Here is a 13,903-nt window from a genome sequence, read left to right on the forward strand (position 1 = left end):
GCGAAGATTCCTATCTCAAACTCCCCCTACAAATGCGGAAAGCTGCTGGGACACTAGCGATTTCAAAATTGCGGAGATTCGGCACACCGGAACCCGGTTGCGGTTGAGAGCAGTGCCGAGGGAGTCTGGGCCGAGAAGCCGCGACCTCCAGTGTACACGGCGCCAGCCGACGTGCCCCTGCGTGCGGCAGGGGTGAACGCGCTTAATCCAGGCGCTTGTGGGGAATCCCTGCCGGCTGGTGAGACACACTCCGGCTGTCTACGCGAGTCCCCGAGAGGTGGGGAGCGTGCGCCGAGACACACGAAGGGGGTGTCCTCCCCTTGCAGCTCCCTCAAGGTCCTGCGCAGGAGGGATAGGTGCTGCGTTTGCTCCGCAGCAGGAAGGCAATTTGGACCGGCAGGGGACCTGTGGCCTGAACAACTTGGGGCCAAATCCTGGGCGTCAGTTGATCTCCCTGGGCGGGCAGGAGAGACCCCGCGGGAGTGCAGGGAGCGCCCACCCCCGCAAACCCCCCCACAAAAAATGGTGAACAACTTGTGACGCTGCAGCCTGAGGGCCCGCTGTGGAGTCCTCGAGATATTGGTGGTGAGGCGGTCCCAGGGACGAGATCTTGGGGCACTGCTGCGGGCCCGTCGGACTGGCGTTGATCCCCACTTCTTGGCGGAGGCTCCCCCTGGGCGCACATCTGCAAACTGCGTGCCAACCCCTGAGTGCGCGCAAGGGAGGCCTGTGCTGGCCAGTGGAGACAAGTGACATAGCGCGGAGTGGTAGCTGGATGCCCGCCTCATCTCGCGGCGGCACGGCCCTCGTGGTATAGAGACCCTGCCACGCCGAGTAGACCGGACTCCACAAGACATACCGAAGCCCAGGGGAAGACGAGAGAAGGCCTACACAGGCAGCTGGAGATATCTACGCCCTCACGCCTCAGGTTTGCGAAGAGCCTGGACACTAATCCAGGTCCCCCCGGGAAAGCGCTTTACGTTTACACCCACAGCGGCGCGGCAGTCCGGCCATAGCGATGGGGAAGGGGGACAAAACACAAAGTAAACTCCCATTCGTGCAGAGACGATTGCAACTGCAAAGCCCCCCTGCGGAGCACAGAGAGCCCACACAACCGATGGAGGAACAGACACCTGATTCCGATATCAAAAGTATTCTTCGCGCCATGGAACAAAGCCTACAAACTAGCATATCTGCGCTGGGCGCTAAGATGGACGCTATGACATACAGAATGGACCGTATGGCCGAGCGCCTGGATAAGCATGCTGAGAAACACGACATGGCCGAGAGGAGAATAACAGAAGTCAAAGAGGCGCGGACCGAGTTAGACACAGCGCACAAGAAAATAGAACACCTGATGCGATTGCTCCACGACAAGACGGAGGATTTGGAAGCGCGCTCGCGACGCAGCCACCTCCGCATAACGGGACTGCCGGAGACCACGCAAACTGGCACGATGGAGCTTTTCGTGGAGAAGCTACTCACTACCCTTTTTGGAGATGGAGTGTTCTCATCAATGTTTGTGGTGGAGCGGGAGCATCGGTCCTTGGGCCCCCGCCCGGAGCCGGGAGCGCCGCCCGCCCGATTATTGCTAAGTTGCTTAACTACCGGGACAGGGATACAGCTCTCAGACTTGCTAGGACAAAGACCACACTTCAATACGAAGGCTCGGCAATATCAATATACCCGGATTTCACTGCAAAAGTGCAAGAGGCGCGCAAACACTTCATCCCTTACAAGAAGCGACTCAGAGAGCTGGGCCTGGACTATGCGAAGCTGTACCCTGCCAAACTACGTGTCAACAGGCAGGGACATTTGCACATATTCACAGACCCGAAAGAACTGCTGCAGGCTATGAAGTGTTGGTCGAGGGAACAGAGAAACGATAATGCAGAAACGCCGGGTGACGAAGAAAATAGCCATCTAGATGACCAGGAATGACTGAGAAACTAGATCTATACAGGGTCCTGCCCTAGTAGCGCTGGGGGGCAGATTGGAGGTCTGCGATCCCTGGTTGGGAAGATATGATCGGTGTCCTGGCCTGCTCTTTGGATGGAGGAACCCTGTCAGATAAGTGGCGGAGAGAGTGGAGGAAAGTTGTGACATATTAGATATTTGTCTGTGCATGCAAGTTTTCTGCTGCGATCTGAGTTGACACATATTGAACTGAGAGATGTTTGGGTGTGTGGGGGGGATCGACGGGAGAGAGGGGGAACTGCGGTAATCATTGAATAGACTGAGGTACTGGTAGGCAGCTTTGTTAACATTTACGATAGTGCATGGCGGAAGGAGGGGTAGAAGCCCGACTTAGTGCTTTGAGAACATTGGAGGTAACGGGCTGTTAGGCGACTTCAGTCCCTGAGCGCAATGCACTACCGAAGTTCTAGTTACTATGTTGAGGGAGATGGTATTGGGGTGGGGAGGGTTGGAAGGGTATCTGCATGGCCAAGTTGGAGGGGTCTGCTGTGGGAGGGGGGTGGAAGGGTTGGGGAGTATTTGGATGCAATTTGGTTTGCTCTGTATGTTCGTCCTGCCTTCACTGGCCTTTGAGATAGCAACTGCCTTACACCGCCATATTCCACTACTACAATGGCTAGTTCAAGCAATGTAACTGTGGATGGGGAGACTGGTACGCTTAGAGCGTTGACGTGGAATGTACGGGGGCTGAACGATCATCGGAAACTTAGAAAAGTCCTGAATTATTTACAGCGCCATAAGGTAGACCAAGCAATAATCCAGGAAACGCAACTCCCGCTCATGAATAGAATGTTTCTTAGCAGGGGGCTGGTGGGCAACTACACTGCTGCTGGATTCACAACTCATTCTAGAGGGGTCTTGACTTGGGTAAATCCAAAGTCAAAACTGACATTGTCTTTGCTGAGGGCAGACCCGGAAGGTCGATTCCTAATCTCTAGATGTGTGAGGAAGGGGCATGATTTAATAGTAGTTAATGTTTACGGCCCTAACTACGATTCCCCGGAATTCTATGGTGTCCTTGCTCAACATTGTCATGCATATTTCACTACACAATTGATCTGGGGGGGGAGATTTGAACTTGGTGTTAGACCAAGTGCTTGACAGGTCCTCAGGCCCGCCACGCAGACCTACGGCGGCCGCATTGAAAATACACTCGGAACTCATCACACTCGACCTAGTAGATGTATGGAGAAATAGACACACTTCCAGAGGAGGGTTCACTCATTATTCGGCATACCACGACATACACACCAGAATTGACTACTGGTTGGCGTCATCCTCGATTATGAGATACATACAATCCTGTGCTGTGCTGTCGCGCACCCTCTCTGACCACTCGCCGCTTCTATTGGTTCTCGAGATGCCAGTGAAGAGGATCCCGCCTTTCACGTGGCGTTTTCCCCCGTACTTCCTACTAGATGAGCTCTTTCGGGGTGAACTTGCGGAAGAAATAGAGAAATTCTTCTACACTAATGTAGGGTCGGTTGATAGCTTCCAAACAGTGTGGGAAGCGTTCAAGGTCTACATCCGGGGCATCGCTATGGCAAAGCATTCAAGTGTACTCAAGGCTATACCCCAAAGGTTAATACACTTGGAGACGCGACTAGCTGAGTTAGAGAGGGTCCAGCTAGAGGGCTCGAGCGCTGACGTGACGGAGGACATTAAGAATCTCATAGCAGAATACAACGAGGAAGCTGACAGAGAAGTTCAGCATATGGGGAAGTACGCGACAGCCCGGACGTACGGTGAAGGAGAGCGCCCGGGCTCCCTCCTGAAAAGGATAATGCGAAACACCAGACGCCCTCCGGTGATATCGGAATTGGAGACATCAGATGGTCTTCTCCTCACAGAGGAATCAGAGATTGTAGATGAGTTCAGAAATTATTATTCGGGACTCTACACTTCTCGAGCTGCGAATAATGAGGAGGCCATAGACGATTACCTGGGTCATATACAGTTGCCTTTCTTGACGAATTCTGACCGGGAATTCTTGATGCAGCCCATACACAAGGACGAGATAGGGGATGCGCTTGCGAGTGCCCCCGGGTGGATGGGCTCACAGTGGGCTTTTATAAGGCGTTTAAAGACGTACTAATCCCTCACTTATCCACACTATTTGATGATATTTGCATGGAGGGCAGCATGCCACGATCTATGAGGGAGGCTCTGATAGTGACTATTCTTAAACCGGGCAAACCCACGGATATTAGTGGCTCTTACAGGTCGCTATCTCTTCTAAACGTCGACGCCAAGCTTTATGCAAAGGTCTTGGCGACACGCTTGGCGTTACTGGCCTCAGAGTTGGTGGCCCCGGAGCAAGCCGGATTCATTCCCAACAGGAATCTCACTTATAACATTAGAACCAAACTAGGGACTATGCAACATGTCAGGCAGGACACCAAGGCCATGGCTGTATTCCTGGACATGGAAAAAGCTTTCGACTCCGTGGAGTGGCCCTTTATGCTCCGCGTACTGAGGCAAATGGGACTGAGCGAACCGTTTTTACAAATGGTGGGAGCGCTATATTATCACCCCACTGCCAGGGTCCGCATAAGTGATCGGGTCTCGGACTCCTTTGCGATTTGCAGAGGCACTAGACAGAGCTGCCCACTTTCGCCACTGCTCTATGCGCTGGTGGCTGAGCCGCTGGCATGTGCACTCCGGGAGTATCATAGTCATGAAGGGGTGAACTTCACTACGTACAAAATCGTCATATCAACTTACGCGGATGACACTTTGCTGTATGTCCGCGACCCTGAATCGAATCTCTGTTCAGTATTGCGGGAGGTGGTACGTTTTGGTGCACTCTCCGGCCTCCGGATAAACTGGTCAAAATCGGTGGCCTTTCCTCTGACCCCGAAGACTACACTTTTTGACATGGAGTATCCGTTGCAATGGACGACGGAACCGATCAGGTACTTAGGGATCATGCTCCACACTGACCTGGAACTTCTAATACGCGAAAACTATGGTGTTGCGTATAGTAAGTTGGAAGACGACGTAGAGACGTGGATCAATCTACCGTTGTCCTTAATGGGACGTATAGCAATCATGAAGATGGTGGTCCTACCCAGATTCTTATTCCTCTTTAATAACATCCCGATTGTACTGTCAAAGTCTCTTTTCAACAACCTGACGCAGCTACTTATTAAATTCGCTTGGGGGGGCAAACAGCAGAGAGTGAAATGGACGACTCTCATGCTTCCGTAAGAGTTGGGGGGACTGAACGCTCCAGACATGGAAAAGTACTACAGAGTGCACAAGCGGCACATGTGGATTCACGGTAAACCGACAAGACCGCATGTTCGGCTAGAACGACTTTTTGCAGATCCGCTACCGCTCCCTGCCACGGTATTTCGCCCGACTGACCGCAGAATTGGTATATTGGGCTCAATCAAGTCCACTAACCACGCCTGGAATGCGCTGCAGCAAAAGCAACACAGCGCTTTATTGTACTCCCCCCTAATGCCCATAGAATGGACACTATGGCTGTCCCCCATAGCGGAAAAGGGAGTGGTCCAGGTGTTGCGTAAACTAGGTATCATTACGGCGGGAGACCTTTTCTTGAACGGCGCAGTGAAAACATCGGAGCAGGCGGCATCAATTCCTGATGAGGCTCCACTAATTCTTCGCTTCCAATATCATAGGATTCGCAGCGCTTTACTGGACCTCTTGGGTCTGGACCTGACGGAACCGCCGGAAGTGCTGGAGCTTACCCATGTTATTAAATCTCCCTCCCCCTACAAATTAGTCACAAACCTATATCGAATGAACAGAGAGTATGACGAGCTACAACACTCGAAGGCTAGGACAGCCTGGCAGAGTGACCTACACACTGCAATAGATGACGGCATGTGGACATACTGCTGTAAAAATACCGGGAAACTATCATTAAACGGCAGGCATAGACTGGTCCATTTCAAATTCCTCCAACGAGTGTATTACACTCCGGAGAGGCTGCATTGATATGGCCTCCGTCAGTCTGCTGAATGCGAACGCTGCCACGCCCCGATCGCGCACTTCATACACCTATCGTGGCAGTGCCCGGTAATCCAAAAATACTGGACCGGGATATTCACGGAAATTAGCAAGATCCTAGAAATAGAGCTAACGCCCGACCCCGGCCTGGCACTCCTAGGTCACTCTCGGGGTCTTCCTGTTGCGGTACGGCGTCTAACTGATATGGGCATGCTAATGGCTAGGTGAGTCGTGGCAATGTGCTGGATGAGGGGTCCACTCCCGACCACAAAGAGGTGGGAGCGGGATATGCGATATTGCTGCACGCAGACTGAATGCTACAGTGAACTACTCCCTCCCACGAGTCGCCCAAAGAATTTCTGGAGCCTTTATCGAGACTAACTCAGAGTAAGAGAAGCTGAGGGAGCATTGCGCGTGGAGATCTCTGTCGGTTAGGAGCGCTTTAATGGAGAGACCCTTGAAAACAGCACACCCCGACGCACTGTGAGAGAAAGAAGGGGGGAACTGGCGAGAGGCGGTGCTGGGGTCCCGGATAGCTTGTGTCGCATGCAGGCGAGGCCCGGCAGAAGTATCCTGAGTCTTCATATGTGGGGTGACCCAACCGACCAGTAGAACAGACACATATCCACGAGTTTAGGCCCCCACCACACTACAACTCCCCACGGATGGGTGGGAGCGAACAACGGAGCATAGTTCTGAACATTTTTAAGGCAGAGCAAGGGGGAGGGGGCGTGAAATAGGGGCGGGGGGTCGTTGGGGGTTGGTGTTAGTAAGGTATTTCATAGGGAACATGACTCTGTGCGCGGCAGCTGGGTGACACTAGAGCCATAAGTGGCGTGGAGCAGATTACACTCCTGCTTCTGAGGATCAACGTATAATGTGCTGTAGGAATCCTACATATGTCTACATGTGCATACATGATATTATTTAAGGCGCCGCCGGACCCCTGGGTTGTCGGCTAATTGACTGTGTTTAGTTGATGACAAGTGTGACTCTACTACTGATTCCGCTGCCGGCCCCCGGGTTGTGGCTGCATGCTGTGTATGACAACTCCACATAATAAAGGTTTTCAAAACTCCCCAAAAAAAAAAAGCCTAAAGGTTTCACGTATTTCTGATGCTTCTGTGATAACTTTCCTTCCAGCATCATAAATTTCAGAGATCTCCCCAGCTGATGTTTTTTGCCTGGCTCTTACGGCTAAGGTGTGCCCCACCCGCTCATTAAATTCATAGCAGTGCTCTCTTTTAGATGGATTTATCTCAGCACCCTTCTTAGCAAAATGATCTACTGCCTCCGCCTTTTTCAGAGCCAGCTGCAATAGTATCCCATCTGCCACTTCCTCAGCACCAACGACCCTGGCTAGCACGTCCTCCAGATTGTTTAGCTCCTCACTCACTTCCTGTTCCTTAAATCGCTCCTTCTTTTGATGACGCAAACTATAACTTAATGTCTCTCCTCTCACCCCCGCCTTAAAAGCATCCCAAACAATTCCCAATCTAGTGCTCCCCGATTAAAATCCCAAAACTCCTTGATCCATCCCTTCATATATATAACATAGTCAGGGTCAAACAACAGCCTTCGTTCAAACGTCCATCCAATATTCCTTTTTTTCATCCTTAGAAAATTAACAGTCAAAAGTAATGGGTTGTGATCAGATAGGATAAGCGGGTGCTTTTCAATACCTGATTGTTGTTAAGTTCGTTGGACAAAAAAAAATAATCCAAACGAGAAATAAACTTATGTGGAGCAGAAAAAAAGGTACTACCTGCTTCCACAGGTTTCAGGTGAGCCCAAACATCCATCAAACCATTATTAAAAACTAAATTAGAAAGGGCAGATCTCACCATGCTTTTTCCCCGTGAATAGTTCCTTCCTGAAACACCCCATTGTACCCCTAGTCCATTTACGTTAAAATCCCCGTATATAATTATCGGAGCAGACCAGATCGCTAAGGTAGAATGTAAATATTCTAACAGCTCTGGATCATCAAGTGTTGAGCGGTACACTGTACAGAGTGCAAACTTCTAGTTATTTACCTGACATTCGATCATGGCCCAGCGTCCCCATTGATCTACTGATTTTTAAAGACCCTAGCGTTGTTCCTCCGAGTAAGGATTGCCACCCCCGAGTTCGAGAACCCTGTGCTGTGTATGCCAAAAGTTTGAACCCAAGTTGTTCTATAATGCGTGTCCTACAACCCTCTACATGCGCCTCCTGGACACAGAGGAAATCTAGCCGAAGAGTTTTCCGCCAAGATGCTACCTTTTTCTCTTATGCTGATCATTAAGCCCACATATATTAATGTCGTCATTATTATGATGTAATGTTTTATCTTGCAATGTCTGACTTACTGTAATCTGCATGACGATATTCAGTGGTTCCGTGTTTCAACTAAGGTTTTGATAATCTTAAATTATGTAATCCTCATTCTACTTAATATGCTGCTGTTGAATACTGTAAAAAGAACCGAGCAAATTGTGACCTTCCTTCCTTAATTGGAAATTGATATATTTCTGAATTGTCACTTAATTGTTATTTTTAATAAATAAGTTTTTATTTCTTTTTTTCACACACTTTTTATATTCACGTTGTTGTATGCACCGGGGCTGTCCATAGAATATGTAAATATGTCTGCCCGTTTTTGACTCCCTAGGCGTATTATTGAACATGACGCCTGGTTCCCTTGAGTTATTCTATGCCAAGTTACTGCTCCAAGATGGCCACGCTGTAAGTAGCGTAATTGGCCGCCCTGGAATCATGTGACTCCGTTTTGATTCCTTGTTAATTCATTACGGACGTTCCTTAAACATGACGCCCGGTTCCATTGATAGCCATCACGGGCTTGGGGTGTTTACATTAACCCTGCGGGTTATTCCAAGCCCTGTAACTGCTCTAAGATGGCCACGCCACATCGTAGCGTGATTGGCCGTCCTAGTCCCACGTGACTTTGTTCGCGGTATTTCCTGCTTTTCAGAATTAGGTCCGGGAGGAGGAATCCCCCTTGAGGACGAGGAACCCATTGTTGGCCCGTCTTTCATAACTATCCGGTAAGCAATCAATTGTGCTGCTGCCCCCGACCCTTATTGCCTTAAGCGATGTTGTGTATTAGTTATGATATTAATTACGACCCTACTTTCTCTACAGTGCCCTACCCTACAGTGGAGGCTCTATTGGTTCTATTACTGGGACTTGTTAAGCTATCTAATTGGCATCTACAATGTTTGGGAATCTTGTGGCCCTTGGTATTTAATATGGTCACCTTTTAATCACTAACCTTTCTGATACAGGCTTTCCGAATTATTCAGGCTATCGGCTTGTATACTAGATTTGCAGGTACACTTACGCCCTTGCCATTCTTAGATATGTTGTCCGTCTATGGTGATGGTTGTATTTTATTGTTGGTGGACTTCCCCGTGTTGGGCATAACCACTGTTCCTTTGTGCACTGTGTCATGCGAAATTGAATTCACGGTGGTCTATTATCGGTTTTAGGTCACCTTGGACACGGTTTTCACATTGTCTATTTTTAATGAAGAAATTTTGGTTGGTCATTAATGATTATTAAATCGTTTAACAATACTAAATGTGTGATACCAACATGTTTTGGAAAATGCCCTAATCCTTGTATTTTGTTTTGTTTTTTTCCTTCTTCCCTTGAATTCTTTCTTGGTGTAATGAATATGTGTTATGGCAATAGTGCTCATATCATGGGCAAAGAAAGTTAAACTGTGACTCTTTCTGATAAAAAGACAAGGCATAGAATTGATGTCCTGAAGATGAACCTTTAAGTTGCTATAGGTTCGAAACGTCGTCGACTGTGTCACACTATATGTGTTTGAATTTTGCTACTGTATGCCAACAATAGTGTGTAATCAATATTTTCTGATTGTGAATTGTACTACACAGACTGTTTATATTGCCTGAAACTCTTGTTTGTCTTTTTCTTAGTGTGTTAGTCGGACATCAGCTGGTGTCCTGCTGTCATTTTTTGTAATTTGTTAAAATCTTTATTATTCAAATAAAAACTGTCCGGCTGGACAAGGAATATAGTACTCATTCGGTCTATATTTATCATTCATAAATTATGGTTGTCTAGGGACCATTGTCCTGTGTAAAGATATATTCCCTTAGGTCCCTAGCTTATTGCTTCCTTGGGTTCCCTTGTGTAATTAAAATCACATATATTAACTGTCAAGATCCGCAAGCTCATATTACGAAATTATTAAATTTCTTGCACTTAAACGTATCCAACATTAATTTCTCGCCCCTCAAGTTTTCATTTATACTAATAGAACAGAACACACTAAACAACAAGATGAAAACGACTTGAACCCATATATAGCATTCCTTCAATAGCCTTGCAACTTGATATATTTCCTGCTTTGCCGATGCCTTACCAAACCCCCCCAGACACCTCCCCTCTGCCACCCCCCACCCCCACCCCCACCCCCTACCTCCCATACAGGCAATTAGGTCAAGCATGACCTAGGTATGACCACTGAGTTTGCTCCATTCCAGCGCCAGCTTCACCCCGCAATGAGCCCATCTTCTTTGTTTAGTGACCCTCCCCCAAGAGAACCCTGTCACCGCTATATCCGAACCAAGACCAAAACTCATCAGTGGGGTGACCTCAAAATCTCACATCTAATACCCATCTAATACCCGGTCCCTCCACCCCATAATACCATATTAGCGAAAATTAGCTTCCAGCTTTCCCTAAAGAATTCAAACAGAATCAATCCTTTCCTGTGGCTCCCTTTCCCATTGCAGTACCCGAAGGTCTTCCCCCTCGTAATTCAGTAATTTCTGTAAGAAAGTCCTGGGCTTTAATCTCAGAAAAAAACATCCTGACCTTCCCTCTATGAATAACCTTGAGGCGAGCAGGAAAAAGCAAAAAAGCTTCACAGCCCAAAGCTTGAAGGGGATTAATCATCTGGCTCAGCCGTCATTTCCGCTCGACAGTTGTGTGGCAAAAATCTGGTTGAGCGAAGAATGTATGTCCCTCATAAATGTTTTTAGAGTCTGACCTAGCACGGTCTATGATTGCCTGCCTTAGCAAAAAATTACCGACAAAAATCAAAATAGCTCTAGGTCGCCCTTCTTGATTTTTTGGCTGCGTTCTCTGCACCATTGGGAAGCGATGTGCTCGTTGTATTTCTGTTTCCCAATTCCAATGGGCCAGGTCTGGGAAAGAGCCCTTCAATAGCTTCACCACGAAAAGGAGAGTATTGTCCCCCTCCACGTTCTCCTCTAAGCCAAGAAGAAGGACATTATTTCGGCGCTGCCGATCCTCGAAAACCTCAAGCTTCCAATCTATGTCACGAGAATGTTTCTCTTGGGTAGCCTTAAAGACCTGTAGTTTCTCAACCTCTTCTTCAACTGCGACTGTTCGCTCTTCGATATGAGTAATTTGGTCAGACATATACAGAGCAAAGCTTATTTGTTTTCCTATTGACACCCTGGAGTTTATTAGAGTTTCTTTCCTGCCTGGCATCCCCCTGCATTTGTTTGAGGGTCGCGTACAGCAATTTCAGTGTTGGCGCAGGTGGGGTACTTCCTGCCCTGTTAATTCCACCTACACCCACACTTGCGGCTCTGCCCCGGGACCATTAGTAGTATCGGCAGACAATGTTGACGCTGAATAGTCCCACTCCAGCCACCTGTTAGGGGAATCCGACGATCTGCCCCTAGTCCTGGCCCGGCATCTAGAGGCCCCTATGTAGCTATTGTGTCTCTTCTGTGTGGCTGGGGATTCTTCTCCTGATTCATCTTCATATACACTCTCCTTTGTTGTTTCAATTTCACTGGACTGCGTTGTATCCGCTTCTTAATTTACTGGCAAGATGGCTGCTGACTGAGCTCACCGCAAGCAGCTCTGACTTTTCTCTCCTGCTCTGAGACCCGAGGATGCCGGTTTGATTGTCTCCCCTACTGTGGACCGATTTGAAAACCGGCGTCTTTTATCTGCTCAAAACTGTGGTGTCTAAGCCGGACTCACGTCAGGTCTACCACATGCTGAAACTTGTTCGGACTTTGTTAGCTTCTGCCATTGCTGGCTCCCCCGAAACGGACTCGGGCAGCTGGCATCGGCGAGTCAGCAGCATCTGTGGAGTCAGCGCACTTTCGGCCGTCCGCTTGGGGAGATTCTCAAGGTGATACAAAAGGGGGTGGTGATGGACGGAGCATCTGAACCAATCAAACACTCACACCCAGTCAACAGATCTGGGTTTAATCCATCACCGTTCTTTAGCCCACTCTGCCACCCCAGTTCAGACATGGCCATATGCAAATCAGTCTGACCCTGTGCCTCATGGGAACAGTCCAGGCCGAACTGCCAAGCCATGCCTTCCCTGGACCGGAAACAAGCTTTCGAGGACTAGTTTCTGGAATTACAGCCGTCTTCAGCCCGGCTTGCTTGAATCCAGTGGCAAAGTGAGCAAGGGACTCACGTCTGAGCATACCCTGCCAACTTATGGCGAACAAAGTGATACAAAAGGGGGTGGTGATGGACCGAGCATCTGAACCAATCAAACACTCACACCCAGTCAACAGATCTGGGTTTAATCCATCACCGTTCTTTAGCCCACTCTGCCACCCCAGTTCAGACATGGCCATATGCAAATCAGGCTGACCCTGTGCCTCATGGGAACAGTGCAGTCCGAACTGCCAAGCCATGCCTTCCCTGGACCGGAAACAAGCTTCCGAGGACCGGTTTCTGGCATTTCAGCCGTCTTCAGCCCGGCTTGCTTGAATCCAGTGGCAAAGTGAGCAAGGGACTCACGTCTGAGCATACCCTGCCAACTTATGGCGAACAAAGTGATACAAAAGGGGGTGGTGATGGACGTAGCATCTGAACCAATCAAACACTCACACCCAGTCAACAGATCTGGGTTTAATCCATCACCGTTCTTTAGCCCACTCTGCCACCCCAGTTCAGACATGGCCATATGCAAATCAGTCTGACCCTGTGCCTCATGGGAACAGTCCAGGCCGAACTGCCAAGCCATGCCTTCCCTGGACCGGAAACAAGCTTCCGAGGACTAGTTTCTGGCATTTCAGCCGTCTTCAGCCCGGCTTGCTTGAATCCAGTGGCAAAGTGAGCAAGGGACTCACGTCTGAGCATACCCTGCCAACTTATGGCGAGCAAAGTGATACAAAAGTGGGTGGTGATGGACCGAGCATCTGAACCAATCAAACACTCACACCCAGTCAACAGATCTGGGTTTAATCCATCACCGTTCTTTAGCCCACTCTGCCACCCCAGTTCAGAAATGGCCATATGCAAATCATTCTGACCCTGTGACTCATGGGAACAGTCCAGCCCGAACTGCCAACCCATGCCTTCCCTGGACCGGAAACAAGCTTCCGAGGACCGGTTTCTGGCATTTCAGCCGTCTTCTGCCCGGCTTGCTTGAATCCAGTGGCAAAGTGAGCAAGGGACTCACGTCTGAGCATACCCAGCCAACTTATGGCGAACAAAGTGATACAAAAGGGTGTGGTGATGGACGGAGCATCTGAACCAATCAAACACTCACACCCAGTCAACAGATCTGGATTTAATCCATCACCGTTCGTTAGCCCACTCTGCCACCCCAGTTCAGACATGGCCATATGCAAATCAGTCTGACCCTGTGCCTCATGGGAACAGTCCAGCCTGAACTGCCAAGCCATGCCTTCCCTGGACCGGAAACAAGCTTCCGATGACTGGTTTCTGGCATTTCAGCCGTCTTCAGCCCGGCTTGCTTGAATCCAGTGGCAAAGTGAGCAAGGGACTAACGTCAGAGCATACCCTGCCAATTTATCGCAAACAAAGTGATACAAAAGGGGGTGGTGATGGACGGAGCATTTGGACCAATCAAACACTCACACCCAGTCAACAGATCTGGGTTTAATCCATCACTGTTCTTTAGCCCACTCTGCCACCCCAGTTCAGACATGGCCATATGCAA

General features: G+C 49.1%; 1 long non-coding RNA gene across 1 annotated transcript in view; it reads left to right on the forward strand.

Annotated features, from left to right (window-relative positions):
- Window positions 1–13,903, forward strand: part of LOC144761493 (uncharacterized) — a 1,162,967-nt gene that overhangs the window by 595,936 nt on the left and 553,128 nt on the right. The window lies entirely within an intron of this gene.

This window comes from Lissotriton helveticus, chromosome 6 (assembly GCF_964261635.1).
Source record: "Lissotriton helveticus chromosome 6, aLisHel1.1, whole genome shotgun sequence".
NCBI classification, from domain to species: Eukaryota; Metazoa; Chordata; class Amphibia; order Caudata; family Salamandridae; genus Lissotriton; species Lissotriton helveticus.